The 24380-nt window shown below is 36.7% G+C and overlaps 1 pseudogene; it reads right to left on the reverse strand.

Moving 5' to 3' along the window:
* Positions 1 to 1536: 1536 nt before the first annotated feature.
* LOC141515344 (DNA excision repair protein ERCC-6-like pseudogene) lies at positions 1537 to 5451 on the reverse strand (annotated as a pseudogene).
* Between the last annotated feature and the right edge of the window lie 18929 nt (positions 5452 to 24380).

Here is a 24380-nt window from a genome sequence, read left to right on the forward strand (position 1 = left end):
TGTTTGATCCTTACAACTTTGGGAGAATAGTTCTATTGTTAGCCCATTTTACAGTTGAGGAAATTGAAGACTGACAGAGATTAAGTCAAATGCACAGATTCAAAAGGCTAGTAAATGTATGAGGCTGGATTTGAATTCAGTTCTTCCTAATTCTAAATTCAGTACTCTATCTACTGTGCCAACTGTCTTATCTGTTTTATTGGTTGCTATGTTAACAGTATATAAGCTTTCTGTTTCATGTTTGGTCCAACTTGCACTTTCTTAATGTTGGACTTCCTTGATGATGAGAAAATTTTCCACATTCTCTTCTTTGAGATTTCTCTTTCATCTCTTAATTTCTTTACTTCTCAAGCCTCTTAAAGGGGAATAGATGTTGAGGGACCTTAAATTTGGAAGGGAAAACAATTATGCTTTTATTTTTCACTAACCTCTAATTAAAATTTGGCCTTTTTTTCAAACATAATTAAAAAAAATATATTCTCAGAAGCCTGTCAAAGGGATCCATGACCCTAAAATGATTAAAAACCCTTACCTATAGAATTTTTAAATTGATATTAAATTGCTTATGTTGCTTTTCTCTGCTTTTGATTTCTTATATCACCTTCAATTTTTTACTTTCACTTTTAATTTTTGAATAAGGATTTAAAGAATTTATTCCAATGGTTCTTTTTGTTTAACCTTTAATTGGACAGTATGATATACTACTAATAAATACTATACCTACTATTTATATATTGCTTTAAAGTTTGCAAAGAATTTCTATATGCTATTTCATTTGGTATTCAAGAATGCTAATGTTCAATCATTCTAGGCATGTCTGACTCTCTTCATGACCCCCTATGTGGAATATTTTTGGCAAAGATACTAGAATGGTTTGCCATTTCCTTCTCCGGCTTATTTTACAGATGAGGAAACTGAGCAAATAGGGTTAAGTGATTTATCCGAGATCACACAGCTAGTAAATGTGTGAGGCCATTTTTGAACTCAGAAATATGAGTCAAGTGTCATGCACTGTACCACCTAACTACCAACTACTTTGAACATTTGGTAGTTATTAACATAATCTTCCATTATCTTTCTTTCTTTCTTTTTCAGATTTTTTAAGGCAATGGGGTTAAGTGGCTTGCCCAAAGCCACAAGGCTAGGTAATTATTAAGTGTCTGAGGTCAGATTTGAACTCAGGTACTCCTGACTCCAAGGCTGGTGCTCTATCCATTGTGCCACCTAGCCGCCCCCATTATCTTTCTTTTTAAAAATTAAATTCATTTTAATTTTTCCAACTAGATTACAAACCCTCATATGAAATGTTCTAGCAGTAAAACAGTAAGGAAAAAATAGTGAAAAATCTCACTCAGCCCCCCCCCCAACCTTAATCTTTATGGAAGTAACAGATGATACTAATATTCACATAAAATGTAGGAACACAAATGTTTTATTTGAATTGTGATCCTAAAAATGCTAGAATCTATCCTTTTTCCAAATATCACCTTAAATTAGGAAAAACTGAATTAGGAAAAGTAAGCAACTGATAATCTTTCAATGAATTTTATAGTTCAACAAACAAATCATATTCTCAAGCTTAAGTTGTTTATATAAATTTAAAGTCAGAAGCATGACTTGTGGATTGATACTTTTTATATCAGGAGCTTTAAGTAAACAGTTGAGTGCTTCCTGTATTTTTCCATTCTCTTTCAGTTCCTTTCCACTTTTGACAAGAGACTCATACTCATCCATCACGAGAGTTGAGTTTGGGTTGTGTGCTATATAACCTCTTGTGAATCTTCACAAAATTCACTCTGAGCTAAGTCTGAGCCAGGCACAGACAAAGAACAGGGTTTATTTTGGAAAGATGAGAGTTATTTAGCAGGTTCCTCTTCTGAATGTTTAGACTCTTGATTAAACTTTGCTGTTTCTATTTCTTCCAAATATATGTCCATACTTTTTTGTTCCCTGGCATCTACTTCTATATCTTCAACATATTCTAAAATCATATCAATAAGCAATCTTCTTGAAACCAGGGATCTTCTAGAAATTGCATAATTATTTCCACCACTGCATATTTCAGATAAAAGCAATTCAGATTGGGATCTGTTACTTCTGGGAGTTGAGCTAAATTGTATTAGTAATGGGTGAGAAAGGCATGACATTTCTTCTGTCACAGAATCATTTTCATCATCTGAAACAATCCTCATCTTATATCTCATTTCACTTTCTTGATCAGAGAGAGTCTCAAGCTTTGGATACCCAAAGCTTCTTTGCCCTCAAAGATTAGTTACTAAATCCCACATGCTATTTTCCCTTTTAATGGATTCCAAAGATTGTTTGAAAAGATTCTGTTCACTCTCTAGAGTCTTCCAAGAAAAGATTGAAATCACCAATACCTACAGTGAAGAAGTCAAGAATTCTTTTTCTAACTTTTCCTCACTTGTTCTAGAATTCTCCAATGCATGTGGGCCTACTGACAAATCGCTTGCTAAACTAATGAAGGAAGTACCCAATTCCCTAAGCAAGATGGAAGATTCCACTAAAATCTTAGAATTTATTTGATTTGGATTTGGCTTAAGATCAGCTTTTGCTGTTTCAATAAGCTAATTGCCTTTCACTTTCCTGAGAGTTATCTGGTAAAATTTCACTGCTGTCATCAGAATTATTGGTCTTTGATATTTCCATTTCATGGCACTCTTCATTGGAGAAAGAAGTTATAAATTCATCATTAATTTTGTGTTCTGATATGTGATCATTGCATTGTTTTACAGACACATCTATATTCATGGCCAAGAGATCATATATCTTAATCTCTTCAACAAAATTTAAATTTGCTATTCTGGAATTGAGTCTTCTTGGATGAGATCAACAATTATAGGTGGTGAAGGATGATGTACAATGTTAAGTTCAGAGTATTTTTCCTTTGGTTTGGAAGATTTAGATTCTTTCAACCAGGTTTCCTCAACTCTGGTTCTTCCATTGTTCAGTAAGAGCTTGTTATTCTGAGACTCTAACTCAACTAGGATTTGAGCCTTTTGAACCCTTTCTGGAATATACTGAGATTCTCCTACCTCAGATTCTTCATGAACAGACACATCATGTGTGAACATCAATTCATGGTCAGAGATTCCTGCTATTCTCAAAGTATCCAGGTAAGCAATATGTTCTTCCAGTTTCTTATTAGTCTTTCTGTGACCAGCATGCAAGGAACGCAGTTGCAACTGTGTCACAGAATTTTGAAAATCCCCATTCTTAAAGAGCTCTATTAATTCTTGCTTGCTAAAATATCTAATTGGGTTTTTTTGATCCCCAGTTGTTTGTCTTATTAATGAGTCCTTGAAAACCTTTCTTCTATATATTTTCTCCTCCACTGTGCCACATGTGATCAACCTATAAACCACAACATCTTCTTTTTGTCCAATTCTGTAAACTCTATCTACCGCTTGTGTATCAGTTGTAGGATTCCAGCTAGGATCAAAAATGACCACTCTAGTTGCTGCAGTTAAAGTAAGGAGAAAGAAATGGCCTACTCCACCTACTTGGGAAGTAAGGAGTAAAACAGAGATACCTTGACTGTTGAAATAAGTCAATTCGCCTCTGTCTTTCTGAAAGATGAGTAATGCTCCCATCAATTTGTAAAGTCTTGAAATTCTCTTTCTTTAAAAGGTGCTCTATGATGTCTAGAAGTTTTCTGGGCTGGGAAAACACCAGTGTTGTTTTTTTTTGTTTGTTTTGTTTTTTTAGTTTTTTTGCAAGGCAAATGGAGTTGTGGCTTGCCCAAGGCCACACAGCTAGGTAATTATTAAGTGTCTGAGGTCAGATTTGAACCCAGGTACTCCTGACTCCAGGGCCGGTGCTCTATTCACTGTGCCACCTAGCCGCCCCAAAACACCAGTGTTTGATGTCCTTTATCTTGCAATCTCTTAAGCAAAGCAATAAGAAATATCACTTTCCCTGATTCTTGCATTAGGGATTCATGAGGTACCTGATCAATATGGATTTCTGAATGAGACCCTTGACTTTCCTCTTCACCAGAGAAGTTGCCTTCCTTGAGACCTAACAAACTGCAAACTCGCACTGACAATAACCTTGGATGATCACATAAATTCTTTAAGACAATCAGCTCAGTCAAAGGTGAATGTGTTTCCATTAATAACTGTTTGATGTGTTTTAGGGATAAAAATTTCCTATATATTTCTTCTTGCAAAGGTACTAACTGCACCCAAATAATGAACTCATTTTTCCTAGAGAGGGAAGGGATTTCATAGACACTATCACCACTTGCATTATTTTTCAGGTAGATTGTTCTGGGGTTTATTGGCACTTTTCTTCTGTACATCTTCTTTTGTCCTCCTAAGAAAATAGGGTTTTGTAAGAATCACTGAATTTTCAGATATTTTCAATCCCAGTGCATTCTCTCTTGAAGTATCATCTTTCTCCCTGGCCCTAGTAATAGAATTTTCATACTCCATTTTAAAGGTTTTAGATGTTCCTAGCAAGGATCCCTGACAAGCAAAATCAAAGAGACACCACAACTCACTCATGCAAGTTATTCTCAATTGGGGTCCCTGTAAGGAGGATGCAATTTTTTCACAGGGCTAGACCAGGCTGCAATGGATGACTTAGTAGAAGAGTTCTTAATTTTATGGGCTTCATCAAGTATAAGATAGTCCCAGACAAACTCTTTTCCATCCAGTTGGGAAAGTTGCTTCCAATTGTTGATTAACATTTGGTATGTTGTAATAGCTATCCCATTCTTCCTCTGGATCCTGTTGAGATTTCTGATACGTTCAATCTTGCCAGAACCATGAAATATTCAACTCTCATTCCTGGGGTCCATTTAGCAAATTCTTTGGTCCACATGTTGATAAGGCTGGTAGGCATGATCAGGAGGACAGTTCTCACAAGTTCAGCATCAAACATAGCAGAAAGGAAAACAATAATCTGAATGGTCTTCCCCAGTCCCATATCATCTGCTAATATTCCACCTTTCTTTCCATCTTTACATAAGCTGCAGAGAAAGGCCACATCTTCTTTCTGATATTCAAAAAAGGTCAATCATGTAGTTCTCTACCACAGCATCAGGCTGCTGTTACACACATCCATGAATTTATCATCTTCTCCTACCGATAGCTCTTCCAGGACTTCTTGTTCCCTCTGGATTCAGCTCAGCACCTCGTCCTTGGGTAAAACACCTTCTGTGAAATGGAATAGTTTGAGGGTCTCTTCTAGATGTCCATTCTTGGCAGCTTCTTTTGCCTTTTTTACATATTTCTGATAACTGGCTACTTGTCCCTGGCTTAGTAGCTGCTCAGCCACACTCTGTGTGGCCGCTGCCACGGACTCCACTACTGTCCCCTCAATCTCAGTCTTGGCCTTGGCTTCAGCCCCGGTCCCAACGTCTATGTTGGCCTTGGTCCCTACATCTAAGTCGGTCTCAGTTCCAATCTCCTGTGGCTCCACCATTGCTGGCGCTGTGGGACTGAGTAGGAGGAAAGGGCCAGAGAAGGCCATTTCTTTTGAATCTTCTTCCATTGCCTTTCTACAGTTGTTCGATCAATTTTTCAAATCACTCTTGCCACAAGTGGCCTTTGATACCTGTCCTAAGGAGTTTCCCTAATTATTTCCATCTTCTTTCTGTGGTCTTGAAATGTTTTTATACTTTCTGTCAAAAGATTGTGAGTGATCATAGTCATTTGTGATGTGCAGCAGATACCATTTTTTAAAAAAATGACTGTTTTGATAATTGATCTATTGGACTGATGCCATCCAACTGAAAATATCCATCTCCTTTTTGAAGGAGATTCATTCAAGACTGGCATCATTTTTGTCTTTCATGTCATTAAAGGTTTTCATTACTGCCCTTATTTCATCAAATATGGGTGGTGTAGGAGTGAAGTTTTTTTTAATTTTAGAAATTTTAATTTAGAAAGGATTTATTTATTTATTTTGAGTTTTACAATTTTCCCCCAATCTTGCTTCCCTCCCCCACCCCCCCACAGAAGGAAGTTTGTTAGTCTTTACATCATTCCCATAGTATGCATTGATCTAAGTTGAATGTGATGAGAGAGAAATCATATCCTTAAGGAAGAAACATATAGTATATGATATAGCAGAATTACATAATAAGATAACATTTTTAAAAAAAATTAAAGTTAATAGTCTTTGGTCTTTGTTCAAACTCCACAATTCTTTCTCAGGATACAATGGTGTTCTCCATTGCAGATATCCCAAAACTGTGCCTGATACCCTGTTGGTATGAGCAAGTCCATTAAGGCTGATCATTAAGGAGTGAAGTTATTTCTTATGATGCTCCAAATTGAATTTCTCTGTCTTTTGGTGTAACTTGGAGTTGAGAATGTCATTGACAGAGAAGCGGTAAGAAGTCCTTGTCTGCAACTGTGAAGGTTGTGGTTTGTTCTAAGGAAGCACTGACATGCTTCATCTCTTCAAACCATTTCCTGGTTTAGTGATCGATAGGCTTATATACTTGATTTCCATCTCTTTAAAGTCCACAAAGTGTTTTTGTTACCAAATCCTGAAGGGTAGGAATGGGGAATTGGATTCAAGCAGTACCTTTTATGTGAGTGAGAAGGAGAAATGGAATAGTAATTTGCTTTTTAAAAAATCACATTGAGGGGGCAGCTAGGTGGCGCAGTGGATAGAGCATTGGCCCTGGAGTCAGGAGTACCTGAGTTCAAATCCAGCCTCAGACACTTAATAATTACCTAGCTGTGTGGCCTTGGGCAAGCCACTTAACCCCATTGCCTTGCAGAAAACTAAAAAAAAAAAAATCACATTGAACTGGATTCAAGGAGTACCTTTTACGTGAGTGAGAAGGAGAAATGGAATAGTAATTTGCTTTAAAAAAAATCACATTGTATTTCCTTTCACACAACTAACAGGTTAATGGCTTCTAATTTCTACTTTAGACACTCTAACTCAAGAATTCATGTAGTGGAAAAAGCGCTGGAAAACAAGAGACTTGATTTCAAATCTTGCCTCAGGTACATTTATCCCTGTTATCATGGGCAAGTGATCTATTCTCCCTGAGACTTAGTTTTCTCATATGTAAAATAAAAATAGCATCATTGGCATGACTTTATCAGTCAATCAACAAATATTTATTAAATATTTGTTCTATATGCCAGACATTAAATTAATTGCTGGAGATACAAGTAAAGAGAATAAATTGCCACTATTTGTAAGGACCTTACATTATAATGGGGAAGATAACATGTACATGAATAAATATGTAAAACAAGGGGTGGCTAGGTGGCATAGTGGATAAAGCACCGGCCCTGGAGTCAGGAGTACCTGGGTTCAAATCTGGTCTCAGACACTTAATAACTACCTAGCTGTGTGGCCTTGGGCAAGCCACTTAACCCTGTTTGCCTTGCAAAAACCTAAAAAAAAATAAAATAAATATGTAAAATGTAAATATAATATATATAAACAAAAATAGTTAAATCCAAAGTTGTTTAGGAGGGAGGGAACTATAGTTGGCTGAATCAGGAAAAGTTTTTGGACTGTCTTAAAGGAAGAGGGGGATTCTAGGAGCAAGAGGAGAGGAATTAATGCTCTTTAGACATATAGAAAAAAGACATGAAGATGGGGAATGGAATGTGGTATATGAGGAACAGAGAGAAGGCCAGTTTATCTGGATCGCTTTGGGGAAAGTATGTGATGTTTAATAAGACTGGGAAGATAGGTTAGGAGCATGTTGGGAAAGTCTTTAAAAGCTAAATGGAAGTATAAATCTTCTAGAAGCACTAGAAAGTCACTGGGGCTGGGGGAGAAGTTGAGTCATATCATTTCTGAACTTAAAGAAAATAATTTTGGCAGCAGTATTTAGGATGGGCTGGAGATGTAAGGCTTGAGGCAGGGAGACCAATTATGAGATTGTTGCAACAATTTAGGCAAGAGATGAGAAAGCTTGAACTATGGTGATAGGTAATAGTGTGGGTAGAGAGAAGGGATATTGTGAAGGCAGGAAAGCAAGATTTAGCAACTGATTGGATATGTGGTATATTTTTGACAGAAAAAGGGAAGTTCAGAAGAAGGAGGGAGGTTTGGGGGGAAAATAATGAGTGACAGGTTGAATTTAAATTGTCTCTGGGACATCTTTTTGAAATATCCTACAGGAAATTAGTGATGCTGGACTGAAATTCAGGGAAGAGATGAGCATTGGGACTGGATACATACCTACACATATGCCCATATAATTTATACACATCAATACATGAATGTGTATAGATAAAGAAACATTACATATATTTAGCTAGGTATATGTACATACATTAGGGTTCCCGTAAGGAGGATACTATTTTTCACAGTGATAGACCAGGCTGCAACAGATGGCTTAGTAGAAGAGCTTTTAATTTTATGGGCATCATCAAGTATAAGATAGTCCCAGACAAACTTTTTTCCATCCAATTGGGAAAGTTACTGCCAATTGTTGGTCAACATTATGCATGTACAATATATGTACATGTGTGTGTGTGTATGTATCCAGTCCAAATGTGTAGAGATAATAGAACCCATAAACTCATGGGAGTTGAATTGATAAGTTTAACAAGAAAAAGAATGTAGAGGAAGAAAAGAAGAAAACCCAAATCAAAACCTTGGAGAGTACCCACACTTAGGGAGCACAATTAGGAGTAGATTTAATAAAGGATATATGGAAAAAATAATCAAAGGAGAGTGCCACAAAAAAACAGAGAACAGATGATATTGGGGAGGAGAGGGCTCAAGAATGTCAAGAATATGCAACAGAGGATAAGAACTGAGAAAAGATGATCAGATGTAGCAATTACGAGATCACAGGAACTTTGGAGAGATCAGATTCATTTAAATAATGAGGTAGGTAGCCAGATTACTAAAAGTTAAGGAGAACAGAGTCAGCAAGTATGAGAATTTTTTCAAAGAGTTTGAGAAAGATAGGAGAGATATAAAATGATAGCTTGAAGGGATATTAGGATCCAGTTAAAAAAATTTTTTTTTAGGATGGACATGTGTATAGGGAATAGGAAGGAACCATTTGATAGGGAAAGATTGAAAAGCAGACAGAAAATAAAGATGATGGGGAGGCAATCTGGAAGAAGAGGCTGGAGAAAATTGGAGGGTAGAGGATCAAAGACTCATGTAGCATATTGTTTAATTTGAGACTGCTGTATTTAATTTCTGTAAATTATACTCATTCTGAAAAAAGTATAATGTCCTCATGAAAAATCTTTTTGCTGTTTAGCAAAAAATGATGCATTTAGAGGCATCAACCTTGGTCTTGAAAAATACCACCTATTGATCAGATAGAAATGAAAAAGGAGATAGTAGGACAAGAAGTTTGAGTAATGTGAGATGAGGAAAAGAAGGTATCTTCGGTAAATGCCTTCTTTTGGCAAGGAGGAAGGAGAGAGACAGGGAAGGAAGGAAGCAAATCCCAAAGCAAACTCCTCAATTGATAAGAGTGTATGTGAGGTGATGTCATAATCCTTTCTGAGAGCATATGTGATATCATTCCCATAATATATTCCCCTACCTCAAGAGGAATGTGTTTCTCCATTCACTCTCCAGGACCAATTCAGTCCATCACATTGAATCTGACTTCAACTGCCTTTCAATGTTTTCATTTTCTTTTTTCTTTTTAGTTTTTTTCTTAGTATGTTTTCATTTTCAATTAATCCTGTATCTATCTTCTTTTGGATATAATTTTCTCATGTTGCCTTGGAGCTTCTTGAGGACAGGGATTGTTTTTGCTTTTTTTTTGTAACTCCAGTGATTAGCACAGTGCCTGCTACATGGGAGGTATTTAATATTTATTGACATATAGTCATCATTATATTTATATATATATATGTGTGTGTATGTATGTGTGTGTATACACACACATACACACATACATATATATTGCTTCTTGGGTTCCATGTTCTACTTTAATAAAAATTTTCTCATGTTTCTCTCAATTATTCACCTTTATCCTTTTTGTTGTAGCACTAACATTTCATTTCATTCACATATACATTTGATTCATTTAGTCCTCCAACCATTGAACACATGTATATGTTCTCCATGAGATGTTTGTCTAGGCTTTAGCAAAATATTTGACAAAGTCTCTTCTCCTGTACTTGTGGAAATAATGGAGAGGTATGGATAGATAAACTGTTTGACTTTTATTAAGCAGTTACCATGTGCTGGGCTTTTCTCCAAATGCTTTACAATTATCATTTCATTTGAACTTCACAACAACCCTGGAAGGTAGGTGCTATTATTGGCTACCTTTAAAGATGAAGAAACCAAGGCTGACAAAGGTTAAGGGACTTGCACAGGGTAACAAAGTAAGTATTTGAGGCCAGATTTTAACTCATGTCTCCTGACTCCAAGTATAGGGTTTCTATCCTCATTCTTTCTTGCTACTTTTCCATAGATGAGGTGTCCTTCTTGAATCTGTAACTAACTCTCTTTTTTTGCTTCCTGAGGCACTGCTCATCAAAACTGTTGGTTCCCTTCAATGATCACTTCTCTGCATCCATATCTGTCTTGGCAAATATTGATTTGCTCCTTCATCTGTGCTTTCAAACTTTCTCCAATGTGTCTCATTCTAGCACTGCTACTAGACATCATGGCAAAATTACAGTTGACCAGACAAAAACTAATTTTAAAAATGGGGAAAAAATCTCATAGCAAAAGCAAATGACCATGAAAACAGGTTAAGGTGATCTGTTAGACCACCTGAAACCATAAAAAAATTTTTTTGAAGACTTTAAACATAGTAATCAAGAAATCATAAAACTACCTAGATCTTATAGGACCAGAGGACAATGTAAAAGTAGGAAGAATTCATTGATGCTTCCTGAGAGAAACTTCAAACTGAAAAATCAGAGTAATATTATCATCAAAATCTAGGGCTTCCAGATCAAAGAAAAAAATACTACAAGTAATAAGAAAGAAAGAATTCAAATCCTGAGGGAAATAGGATCACCCAAGATTTAGTAGATGCTACTATGAAGAAATAATGACCTTGGAACAGGCAAAAGATATAGCTTTATCACCAATTTACCCAGTAAAACTAAATATAATTTTAGAAGGAAAAATGAAATTTTTACAAAATAGCATTCCTGATATCAACCAGAGCTCCACAGAAACTCTGAAACACAAGAAATATAAAGGAAAAAATAAGAAAGGGATCATTAGGGATTAAACAAAGATAAACTGTTTACATTCTAATATGGGGAGATGAAGTCTATCATCAAGAAGGATCATAGAAAGATTTTAATTAGATAGAAAACCTAGGAGTGGAACCTTATTAGAGGGATGTTACAAGAAAAATGGAAAGGTAGGGAAAGAGGAATAAATTGGGGGAAGAAGAAAATATAGGAAGAATGGAAGAAATTACCATGAGCATGAAATGAAATGTAATATAAGTAAAATTACTGATCTATTGATTAAAGTACTTTCAAAACTAGATCAGAGGTGTATTGGATACACTTTTTTGAATAGACCTCCTGGGCAGTCCAGTGAAGTCTGTGAACCCCTTCTCAGAATTCTTTTCAAATGCATAAAATAAAAAAAGGATTATAAGGGAAACCAATTTTAATGAAATATAGTTTTAAAAACATGTTCATGGACCTCAGGTTAAGAACTCCTACTCTAGGTAAAGGCTGATAATATTCTAGAGTTCCAGCTTTACTATTTTCAAAAGTGAAAACCCCGAACATCACTTTCCCCTTTTACTTTTAGTTACCTTACCTGAAAAAAAAGAGTGTCTTAGACAATTCTCTTTTAGATTATTTGTAGCTCTAAATTGTGTGTATGTGTGTGTGTGTGTGTGTGTATTTTGAGCATTTGAATGGATTGACATAACTAAACCTATTTTCTTTGCTATTCTCTAATTTGAAACTAAAATAGTCAAAAATCTACTTTCCTAGTTTCTACTTTCCTAATATTTTAGCATAATATTTAACTTAGTTTTACATCAACTATTGGTTAGAGAGAAATCTCTAAAACCATAACAGCTAGTGAGCTCTCCATCAGTATTGGGGATTAAGAGTGCATCAGTTTTTTTCAAGTAGCAAAACAGGTATTTTTATGCCTACTAGACTTAGGTAGTATGATAAAAAGAGTCCTAGAATTTGTTTAAATTCTGCTTCTGACTATTATTACCCAAGTGACCTCAAGCAAGCCACTTAACTTCCCTGGCCTTAGTTATCAAATCTGTAAAATGAGGGAGTTAGACTGGATGACCTCTAATATTTATTTCAGTTCTACATCTATAATTCTAGACTACAAACTACTTGAGGGCAAAGTTCATAGCCTTATAATTTTATGTCCTAAGGTAGATTTCAAGTAAATGTTTAATATAGTGCTTAGTAAATATTGATTTTGAGACTGTTGAATAAATCAGCATGATTAAACCTAGGACCTGAAATCTGTTTAGCAACCTTCAGTAGAAGAGTCAGGATTTAAGTGAATGGATTAAGAGTAGTGTCTTGAATAGAAAGCACAAAGTGATGGGTATGATGGGAATAGGAGCACAAAGGAACAACATAGGAAGGGACAGATACACTTTACCTTTGCTTTGGGTTATCTGGTTGCTATGGACACTGCATCTCCTAGTAGCTATTAACTATAGTCTTTATAGCACTACTGATTTCATAGTCACAATAATAAAAGGGTTAGAAATGAGGAAGGAAGGGGACTTTATATAACTCTGGAAGATTAACTTCTTTCTCCTCTTTCCTCTCCCCTGAATAATAAATATAATCTATGCTTCAATCAAGACTATAAATTTGATGGTGGAAGGAGCAGTTAGATATTAGGAGAAGGATAAGAAAAGAAATTAAAGATCTCTGAGATGAAAGAAGCCCCAGGCATCATTTAATTTAATCCCTATATGAAATGGGAATCTTGTCTGTGACAAGAGAGGTCACCCATCCTCTACTTGATCCCCTTCACTGATGGAGTACTCATGATTTGATGATGTTTTGGAGACTTCTCCCCAATCACTATTTGATTTAAAATAGGTTAGATATTGTTCAAGATATTTAGAAAATAGAAATTGGAAAATAGTCTATTTTGGTTTGGAATTATAAGGTATCAAAGAGAATAGTTTTACTTGTGTTAGTTCACTACTCAAAAATTTTCAGCCACTCAATTATCTGTCACATAAAATTAATTCTATTTTACTTTGTATTTAAGGTTTTCCACAATCTGGGACCACTCTACAATACCCAGTATTGTCTCTTTTGCTCCTCCCTCCCTCCCTCCAATGAACTTTTTAGTAAAAAAGGACTTAATGTAGAAGTTTGTAAAGAATAATTTTCCTTACATGTCTGTTTATGTATAATGGTAGTCATCTCTGGGGAGGGAGGAGTGAAAAATAAAAAATAAATTGATAATTTTATCATGAACTATTGTGCATTGATTATAATGATCTGGGTTGATATCTTACCACTCTGCCAGATTATGAGATCCTTGAGACTGGAATCAAATCTTACCTAAATTGCTGCTTGATACCTAAATATGCTTGATGCATATTCAGAAAAAAAGGACTGGACCTGTGATTTTATTGACAGAGGGAAGCACCTTGTGAAGAAAATCCCTCTACCCATGTAGGCTAGCACCTTCTCTGAAAATTATAGTCCTAGTGCCCATAAATATAGTGAACTGAGAGGTTAAGTGATTTGAATAGTCAAACAGTAAAAATGTGGTAGAGGCTAGACTTAAACCCAGGTTTTCCTGTCTTTGAGATTAGCAGTCTACCCACTATGTCTTATGTACTGGATCCAGCTTGAATGAGCTGGGGAAAGCTGATTGTTAAATTTTTAGTGAGAGCATTTCTGTCTAGGGAATGGGCAAGTGCTACAAATCAAGACTTGACTTTTTAAAATTTTTATTTAAGTAATGGGGTTAGTTGACTTGACCAAGATCACACAGGTACGCAATTATCAAGAATCCGAGGTCAGATTTGAACTCGGGTCCTCCGGACTCCAAGGCCAGTGCTCTATCCACTGTGCAACCTAGCTGCCCTCAGGACTTGACTCATTGTTTTGCTGATTTCCTAGACTTAAGAAAATGATGGAGAAAATATTAATAATGCAAATTAAATTTTAAATTGTGTGGAGTTTGGAGAGCTAGTTGTTGAACATTTAATAGCACACCCCTAAATTGTTCTGCATGGACATTTGCTGAATGGATGAATGGATGAATGCATGGGTCAATGAATGATATGACTGAGTGACTTTATTGGGACATATATATATATATATATATATATATATACATACATATATGCACATATGTGTATAATAAATATATACATATTTATTTATTTTTTGTAGACAGGAAATTAATTCCTGTCCATAAGGAGATGGAAATCCCATTGAAAAGAAGAGGGAAATGTTACAAAGTGAATGTTTATGTCTTAGTCCTGAAAACAGTTTCTGAGAACACAGACCTTCCTTTTTCCTTAGAAAGAAGCCAGGAATAAATGAATGTCTAATAGCAACTTGGACCCAGACTTTAAGACCAGCTGTATGGAAAAAAATAATATTTTCTAAACTTTGATTCAGTGAAGGGAGGGGAAAGAAAAGAAAAATCCATCAAAGCCAGAGCCCCTGAAATTTTGTGCTCAACAGAATGCCTGTTGAAATGCAAAGAGCTTCAACGTTAAGTTTGGGAACAGAGAACTAGGGCAGACTGGCAGGAAGAATATAGCACAGTCAGATAGAGAATACCAGGTTTGCTATGTGATCTGAGAAGAATGAGTGCCATTGTCCAATGAGAAAGGGTTCCAGGAGCCCCAGAGGGCTGCCAGAGTCTCCCCTGGAACAACTGGGAATGCTCATTTTTCAACTAAAACAAACACATGGGACAGTCAGACTAAACTGACCAGCTCTGTTGTTTACAAGCAAATAAAGAGTCAGTATGGTACCTTTCAGACACACAATTGTACTGTGTTAATCAGAGGGAAATCAAATAACATCTCTAGGCTTGTTTCCTCACCTTTAAAATAGGAGGATAGGGATGTAACAGGTTGGCATTTTCTTTCTAATTTACAGTTTCAGGGAACTACCTAGAATAGGGAAAGATTAAGTGACTTGCCCACGGTCTTACAGCTAGTGTCTGAGACTGAATTTGAACTCAGGTCTTCCTGATTCCAGGCCTAGAGCCATCCCATTGCCTCAGGAATTCTTTTACTTATGGACAAAAAAATTGAATGAAGGGGTGGGGGACCACAGAGAGGTAGGAAAAGGAGAATGACCTTTCCTTGAGAGAACTCAGGTTCTCTCATAGAACTTGGGAAGAGAGGAAGACCTCAAGAGGAGGCAAAGGTGATAGAAACTTGAGGTATCTGCCCAGGTCCAGGAGAAGGAACATGATTGCAATGCATGATACAGGCCAGTGGAAAACTGGTAAGTCTGGTTCACCCCTCTACTTAGGGAGAGAAAGTTTATCATCTCCTCCAAAACATCAGCACACAGGTCAAGTGATAACCAACCCTTTCTAACTCCTAGTGTTCTATGAGCATCAAATGACAGATATAAAAGGCTTTGTCATGGTCATTGCTCTGTAGAAATGACAGATATTTTTGTTATTAAACTAATGCATTCTACTAAACCTATTCATTCTCTTTTGCTGGTATCCAGTTTTCTGGAAAGATCACTCTCCCTCTGATTTTTCTTTCAAACCCACTCTCTCAAGCTGCTGTTGCTCTGTTAGAACAAAGCCAGATTGTTTGATTTTTTTTCTTACTGAAACATTGCAGAGAGAATTTCAGCCATGGGAAAAAAAACTTTTTCTCTGTAGGAGGATTATTAAAAGGCCAGGAAAAAATTTAAGATCATTAAATGTAAACACTTTGGCAGTTAAGCTTATTAAGGATAATTATGACATTTAGGCTCCAAGAAATAAGTTGGTCTAGTAGGTAATTTAAATCTGGCAGACATCAAAATTATATTTAAACATCGGAGAAAGGAGACAAAGTTTACAGAGATAGTTGTTTGGCCAGAACTGAGGGTTGTTTCAAATTATGAGAATGGTTCCCCTCAGTTCCTTATCTGCCTTTGGGTTCAATTTGCTTTTGGTTCAATATAATAACATTTGAACAATTTGAATAATAATTACTAACACTCCTTTGGCACATTTGCCAAGGGATTTACATGACTTATAATAACCCTGAGAGGTATTATCATTATTTTACAGATGAGGAAAATGGGACTGCAAATAACTTGCCCCATAATCATGCCTATGAGACAGGATTTGAACTAAGTCTTCTTAATTCTAAGTCCAATACTCTGTCCATCATGGTATCATAAGCTGTAGCCAAATTTGGACTTGGAATCGGGAGTTGTGGATTTAAGTCCCAACTCCAACACTTACTAACCAGAGTCCAGTGGGTTTACCTACTGGGCAAGGACATCATACAACAGAAAAAACACTAACTCTGGAGTTTGAGTTCACATTCCTCAGCCCATGATTACTGTGATTTTGGACAAATCATTTAACTTCTTCCCTGAAACTTCTTTGTTTAATTGAAGGAGCTGGATATGATCTCTTCTAGTTCTTGTTCATGGATCCATTAAGCTCTCGAGTTTCCTCATCATTTAAAACATGTCATAGGGGCTGCTAGGTGGCGCAGTGGAGCCAGAGCACCAGTTCTGGAGTCAGGAGGACCTGAGTTCAAATGTGATCTCAGCTATTTAATACTTGCTTAGCTGTGTGACCTTGGGCAACTCACCTAACCCCATTGCCTTGCAAAAATCCCCCCCCCATCTCAAAAAACCATATATCATAGAATTTCATATTCCTGCAATCACTGAATTTAGAGCTGGAAGAAAACATTAGAGGTTGAATCCAATTCTTGATAAGGAAACCGATCTCCAGAGAATTTGAAAATTTGAAGTCAATTATTCAAGGTAACAAAAAACAATAATAAGGGGCAGGGCAAGGATTGTTAATTAAAACTCTCTTATACCAAATCTAGGTGGTACAGTAAAATCAAGGAGGTTGAACTAATTAGAATAGCAAGCATTAACAAATGCTTATGGTTTGCAGAGCACTTTTTATATGTTACCTTAATTGGATTCTCTTATTTGACCCTGTGAGATCAAATTATTATTACCTCCATTTTACATGAAAGGAAACTGAGAATTAGTTTTAAGTAATTTGCAAGTATCTAGGTAGGGAAATAAATTTGAGTTTTCCTAATTCCGTGTCCCATATTCTAAACACCATGACACCTGATTAGGTAATTCAGGTATATCTGAGGTATTTCCTGCTCAATATCCTAAGATCTATGATTCTGGGATTTACTGTGGCTTCTTGTCTGTTTTCTCCTGTAAAAAGTAACACCACCAATTCTGTTCCCAAGGAGACAATAGATTTAATTAGTAGTTATCAAGAGCTATGATAGCGTGGTGTAAAAATGCTGATTATCTCTTTGCTTAGAGCATCTGTTAGGAAAAACGATTCACAGAATCACAGAGCACCAGGTTGTACTTTCCTTTGAAGTCACTGAAAACAACCCCAAACTTATCAAGAATTTCTTCTAAAGTATTCCTGGTTTGTGGTCACTACCTCTCAAGACAGCCCCTTTCAATTTTGGACAGCACTGTGTGGAGTAGTGATTTGGAGACATCTATCATGCCCTTCCCCCTTAAAGTATCTCTCCAGGCAAAATATTTCCAGTTATTTCAATAGAACCTTATAGGGCATGATTCTGTTACCATTTGGTAAATTCTTACTTGAATGAATGGATAATTCATTACAGTTTTTTTGGGGTTTGTTTTTAGACTTTGCCAAGTAGAGAATTAAAAAAAAAACTTTTTTTAAAACATGAGAAAGTGAGGCATAAGGCATCTGAAGCTGCTTATGGTGAAATAACTTCATGACATCTAACAGATAAAGCTTCCCAAAGCCAAAGGATTAAACATTTTTTGTAAGGCTGAGTATGAAGTTTCACCCACACTGTATAGACGTGTGACCAGAATCTTCCAGACTTATGGGGGAGCAGGCAGCCTACTTGAAAGGCATTGAAAATAACCTCACAGTGGGGGGAAAAATCCAAGAAAGGTTCCCTAGCAACTCAGATAGGGAGGAGGCAGATTTATGCTTGCATCTTTGTAACTGAAAAATCCAGAGGTCTTTATTACCTCAGTGATGGAGATTAAAATGAGATGCCTGAATTCTAGGTTATTTCCTGAGGAAATACAATAGTTAGATGTTATATAATGTTTTAAGGTTTATAAACCACTTTATATATCTTTTCACATGATCCTCATGGCAATCTTATGAGCTCTCATTATCCTCATTTTAGAGATGAGGAAACTGGGGCAGATAGCCCAGGGTCACACAACTGTTACATATTTGAGGCTGATTTGAACTCAGGTTTTCCTGAAATCAATTTCATTCACCTGGCTGCCACAATCTCATACCAAAGCAAAAGTGATAATAGAGAGAATGGACAATGAACAAAGTAAAGCAATTTGTGATGCCTCGTGGTTGCATGGGTAACCTAAGGGTAGAGAGTTCCTCATCTCTAAGGATATTAACAATATAGATTGCATAACCATTTGTTGGCATTGCTGTGGAGGGAATCCCTGTTCTGGTTACAGGTTGGATTAAGTGACACTCTGCATCCATGAGCATCAATGAAGTTTGTTTATCTTCATAGTTTGAGCATCAGAAGCAGCTAGGTGGCACAGTGGATAGAGCACTGACCTTAGAGACAAGAGAATGGGAGTTCAAATCCAACCTCAGACACTTGACACTAAGTAGCTCTATGATCCAGGGCCATCTCCAGTTGTCCTGATTCATATCTGGCCACTATACCCAGATGGCTCTGGAGGAGAAAGTGAGCCTGGTGACTTAATAGAGCAACCCCTCACTCAATTCTAATTCGTGTGCTTGTCATGGTATCACCTCCCTGGTCTTTGAAAATGAAGGACAAACATTATTATTAGTTTGAGTATCTTTGATTTAGAAAGCTTAGTGAATTGACTTTTGCAACAAGGCTTCTCTTGTTGCAATAGCCACTTGATTATTTGTGATCGTTCTCAAGTGAAGGTCATATAGCAAGTACTCTTTCCTCTCTGATACAGAAAACAAGTGACTGAAGCTTTAGTTTACTGCCTCACATAGAAGCTGGTCTTCTTCTCAGGATCATTGTAGGTACTCAGCAGAAGGATCTGTAGAACCAGGGTATGCTGGTAAATATTTAACAACCAACTCCCTGAGGAGAAATATAAGAATATTTTTATAAGATATTTTTAAGCTTAATCTACATGATTAACAATTTCTCCATCATTTTCTTCAATCTATACAATTAACAAAACAATGAATCAAGTCCTAATTTATGAATTTTCAGGATATTGATGCTTATACTGAAAGTTTAGCAATCAACACTCATAAGTATGAACATCCCTTTTTAATAACATACATATTTAGATTCAAATGGTCCCAGATTTAAAGCTGGAAGAGATCTTTAAGAGACCTGTAATATAAGTTCTTCAATTATAAGATAAAGAAACAGAGATGCATTTGTTCAGCTAATAAGTGCAAAATCAGAATTTTACAAATTCTGACTTCAATCCAATTCTCTCTCCATCACACCAATCTGTGATCACATTCATATAAATATTTATTCATGCATTCATATACATTTATAAGCAAATTTATATGCATACATCTATCTACCTGAATTAAGCTATACATTCACAAAAAATAAACTGATCCCTTAGAATAGAGATTATTGTAATACAGCAACAAATCTCTGCATTCTTAAGAGTTGTAAATCCCTATTATCTTGGTATTGATTTTGCTCAAATAGTTGAAAATCCCTAGCATGAAAATGAAATAATCCACAGATTACTGTAAGGACAAACAGAAGTTCATAAAAGCCAGTTTTAATTTATATGGGTGGAATGTGCTTATTTGCAAGTTCTAATTAATTCTTTCCGTCTCATTCCTTTGAAATGTTCATTGCTGACCTGGGATTCATTCTTCAGTTAGACTTGCCCTAGCAACAACAATGTATCACTGAATATGTTATAACCTCTGTTCTTGCAAGAAATTTTAGCCTCATTTGATAAGGTATTCTATTCCCAAATTGCTTTACAGAATATTTGGTCACTAAACTTATTGAAACCGTAAGTACCAGTGAGTTTCTGGTCATGGGATATTCTGAACTTTTAGATGGCAGATGCCAAGTTTTACTGGTAACTCCTTTCCAAATACACTTAATTACTTGACATTCCAGTGTTGCACTCCCTCTGGGCTCATTCCCTCCCAACCCCCCACTTGAATGAACAAGTCAGGTTCTCTGAGAACAATTACTACTTCTCTTTCTCAGAAGTCAAGGGGAAACCCTTAGCCTCTATTTGATGAACTTCCTCCAAAATCACCTAAATAGTTGACATCAGTTAGAGTTTACAAAAAATATTTCCTGACAGGGCTCTAGCGAGCCATCTTTTAAATAGAGGCACCACCATCCCTTGCATACTCAAGATCCCTGGGACAGTGGAATTGAAGTACAGAGCTTAAACTACAAAGGGAATCCAATTTACAGGTTGAGAGTATATGGGGAACACTGCGACTCCTTGGGAGTCTTTATCCCCCCCCCCATTTCTGGATTTTTCAAGCACTAGGTTCATTCTGGGAGTAGTGTCCCTGATAAAAGTCACTTTCTTGATCCAGCTGGGTTGGCTCTTGATAGAATTTGACATCTCAACTGAATTTGACATCTCAACTGAAAGTTCCATCCACTGCTAGGCTAGATCAAGCAGGTCACTCTCCGGGACTCATCTCATTGGGCCCTCATATGACTTGGCTACTGTCTCAACCACCTCCCATGTCTCTTCTACTAACTGGCTGCTGAAGGAACTTCCCATCTGTAGAAACACACCAGGTCATTAAACTAATCAATATTAGCTTTGGAAACTCATTCCCATAAAATCAGGGAAGAATAAGCAAAAAAATAACCAGGAATCATGTGCTCCAGGTAGGGAGACAAGATAGCAGTTGACTCTTCCTCCAAATGGAGGTGCACTGTTGTTCTTTCCTACTCAAATGATGGATGGGGTGGGGAGGAGAGGAAGACAAAGAAAGAGAGAGAGAGAGAGAGAGAGAGAGAGAGAGAGAGAGAGAGAGAGAGAGAGAGAGAAGAGGAGAGGAGAAAAAAGAAATAAAAAAAGAAGGAAAGAAAGGAGAAACAGAGAGAAAGAAGATGGAGAGAGAAAGAGAGCATATCTTTAAACATTTTGTATTTGAACTTAGTTTTGACTCCTCATTCAACCAGAAATCTAATCCCCACATACCATTGGCCCCTAATCACTCATGCCCAGAAAGTTCACCAAATTGAAACTAGACAGAGGATATTATACATTATAACTCTAAGAACTAGACCTCTCGCTGGCCAGACCTTCATTATCTTGGTAAGACATGTTGGAATTAGTAGACCTGGCTGGCAGTCTTGACTCCATGGATATTGTTGTTGACCTTAAACAAATCATTTGATTTCCCTGAATCTCAGTTCTTCATCTGTAAAATGAAATAATTGTGCTATAAACCACTGAGGTTAAAAATTAAGATGTCATTATTTTCAGTAATAGCATAGCAAAGATAGAAGGATAATCCTCAATACTGTCAAAATGATTTTGTTGTCAAAAATGCCACTGTCAGAAATTTGTTGTTGAATCATTTTTATATCGTGTCCAACACTTCATAACCCTATTTGGGGTTTTTCTTGGGTAAATATTAACGTGACTTTCCATTTTCTTCCCCAGCTCATCACAGAAGAAGCTGAGACAAACAGGGTTACTTGTGTAGGACTGGATTTGAACTTAGGAAGAGGACCTTCCTGCCTCCAGGCCTAGCACTCTATCCACTATACCACCTGGCTTGAAATAGAAGTCAGCTTAGGGATACATGCATTCCCTCCTGCTTTTAGACAAGTTCCCCAGATCTCTTGGCATACTGTGCACATCTCACTTCTTTCTTCACTTTATGACTTAGATTTTTCTTGAATATGACAATACTTTTTCTCTTTGCACACCAGGAAAATTGGTCTTTAGTAATTCTGTGAGGCCCAGGTTTCTTTATTTTCTGAAAGATTCAATCTCCTTGGGTGACAGACTGTTGTGAGCCTATATATGTGTCAGTATTACTACCTGTCACTAACAGTAATACCTCAGTACTAATAACATTAAAGAGACTGAAAGCTGAAAGCTTCCCCAAGTCCCTTGGTTAAGATGGGGCTTCAGTAAAAAGAGAATTGTTCCCCGTTAATTCATTGGTGAGATGTCACCCTTTTGTTAGAGGCTACCTCTTGATGGAGAAGGCCTGAGTATACTTTATAGCCATCTCCCTGCTTGCTTACTCTCACCTAGATGACTGGGAACTTCAATAATGGACACAGTCCCAAGGTGACTGACTACTTGGTTGGTTACCCTTGGGAAGGTATAGGTTTACAAGGCTCAAAACATAAACAGTTTCATTTACAAGTTAAATGTAAGATTCAAATCTGAACCCATAGAAAGCAATGGTGTCCACTTCATTGGATAAAGTCAAAATAGAAGTAACAAATCCATCCCTGAAAAGGGGGGCCTACTTTCCTTCTGCAAATGAGCTACTGCTTGTTCTTAAATAATCTGTGAATTATTTCATTTTCATGCTAGGGATTTTCAACTATATGAGCAAAATCAATACCAGGATAATAGGGATTTACAACTCTTAAGAATGCAGAGATTTGTTGCTGTATTACAATAATCTGTATTCTAAGGGATCAGTTTATTTTTTATGAATGTATAACTTAATTCAGGTGGATGTATGTATGCATATAAATTTGCTTATGGATGTGTGTATACATATATATATATATGTGTGTGTGTGTGTGTGTGTGTGTGTGTGTCTATATGTATATCCATATAGAAAATCATGAAGGGTCAAGAGATATGCAGTGATTCCTGACCTTGGAAGTACTTTTTCTCCTTTGTGAAATCCTTACCAAGTGATAGAAAAAATTGATAACATTCATTCATTCACTCACTCAAAATCATTTTCTTGTGTGGTATAGCATGTTTAGTGATGAGAGAGATGCAAGGAAAAATAAGAAATGGTAGCTGCCCTTATAACTATCATAGTTGTACAATAGGATATACATAGATGAAAATAATACACATTTGAATATATTAAGTGCCCAAATGAAGCACATGTGAGATAAGATCAGAAGAAGCAATCATTTCTACTTGTGGGTATGCAGGAAGGGTATTAGGGAAGTCTTCATAAAAAAAGCAGATTTGAGGACACCTTGAAGGAAAGGTAAGAGGCCTATAGGTGGAGTGGGATTTACAGTTTACTGAAAAATGTATAATTCACACCTGAGCCATAGAAAAAAGTGATGGCATAGGTATGAAAGAGGGGGCAGAAAGCAGAGTTGTGAAAAGGTTAACAAGGAGCTATAGTGTCTATATGGCAGATAATAGAGTGAAATTGAATCAGAGAGGGAGTTTGGAACTTTGTATGCTATAAATGGCTTTTGTTGCAGTTGATCTCACATATCTTACTCTTCATTTGGGGTTTTCTTGGCAAAGATATCAGAATGGTTTACTATCTCCTTCTCCAACTCATTTTACAGATGAGGAAACTAAGGCAAATAGAGTTAAGTGACTTGACCAGAGTCATACAGCTAGTATGTGTCTGGGGCTGTATTTGAACTCAGGAAGATGAGTCTTCCTCACTTTAGGCTCACTGTTCTATGTATTATAGGGCAATTAAGTGGTTTAGTATGTACCAGCCCTAGAATCAAGGGGACCCGAGTTTAAATCTTGCCTCAGAGACATTTACCAGCCATGTGACCTTGGGCGAATGACTTAACCCTGACTGCCTCACATTCAGGGCCATTTCCAGTCATCCTGGTTCATATCTGGCCACTGGACCCAGATGGCTCTGGAGGAAAAAAGTGAGGTTGGTGACTTAGCACGCCCCCCCCCACCTCAAATCTGATTTATCTGCTTGTTATGGCATCATCTCCCTGGTGTCATGGACTTCTTTGAGAACAAAGGACAAACAGCAGCAGCAGCAGCAGCTGCCCCAAATGTCTTTTAGTACAAGACTATTTGATTAAGCAATAGAGAACTTTGGCCTCAAGGCTAAGGGACTTTGTAGGCAGAGGCGGGATAGATTTAGGAAGAGTAATCTGGGGGATGATGTGACTGGAGCACAAAGAGACCAAAGACAGGAAACAAGATGTTTTTGTAGCTTATTAATAAACACTCTGGAAATATCAGTCCTTGGAAGGAAGAAGTTGGAGAAAATCATTCCATAAATATTTCTTTCAAGTTAATATGGCAGATTCTATGGGAACAGATGGACAATTAAGAAATGGCAAGCAGTTAGGTGGT

This window comes from Macrotis lagotis, chromosome 1 (assembly GCF_037893015.1).
Source record: "Macrotis lagotis isolate mMagLag1 chromosome 1, bilby.v1.9.chrom.fasta, whole genome shotgun sequence".
Classification (NCBI taxonomy): Eukaryota; Metazoa; Chordata; class Mammalia; order Peramelemorphia; family Peramelidae; genus Macrotis; species Macrotis lagotis.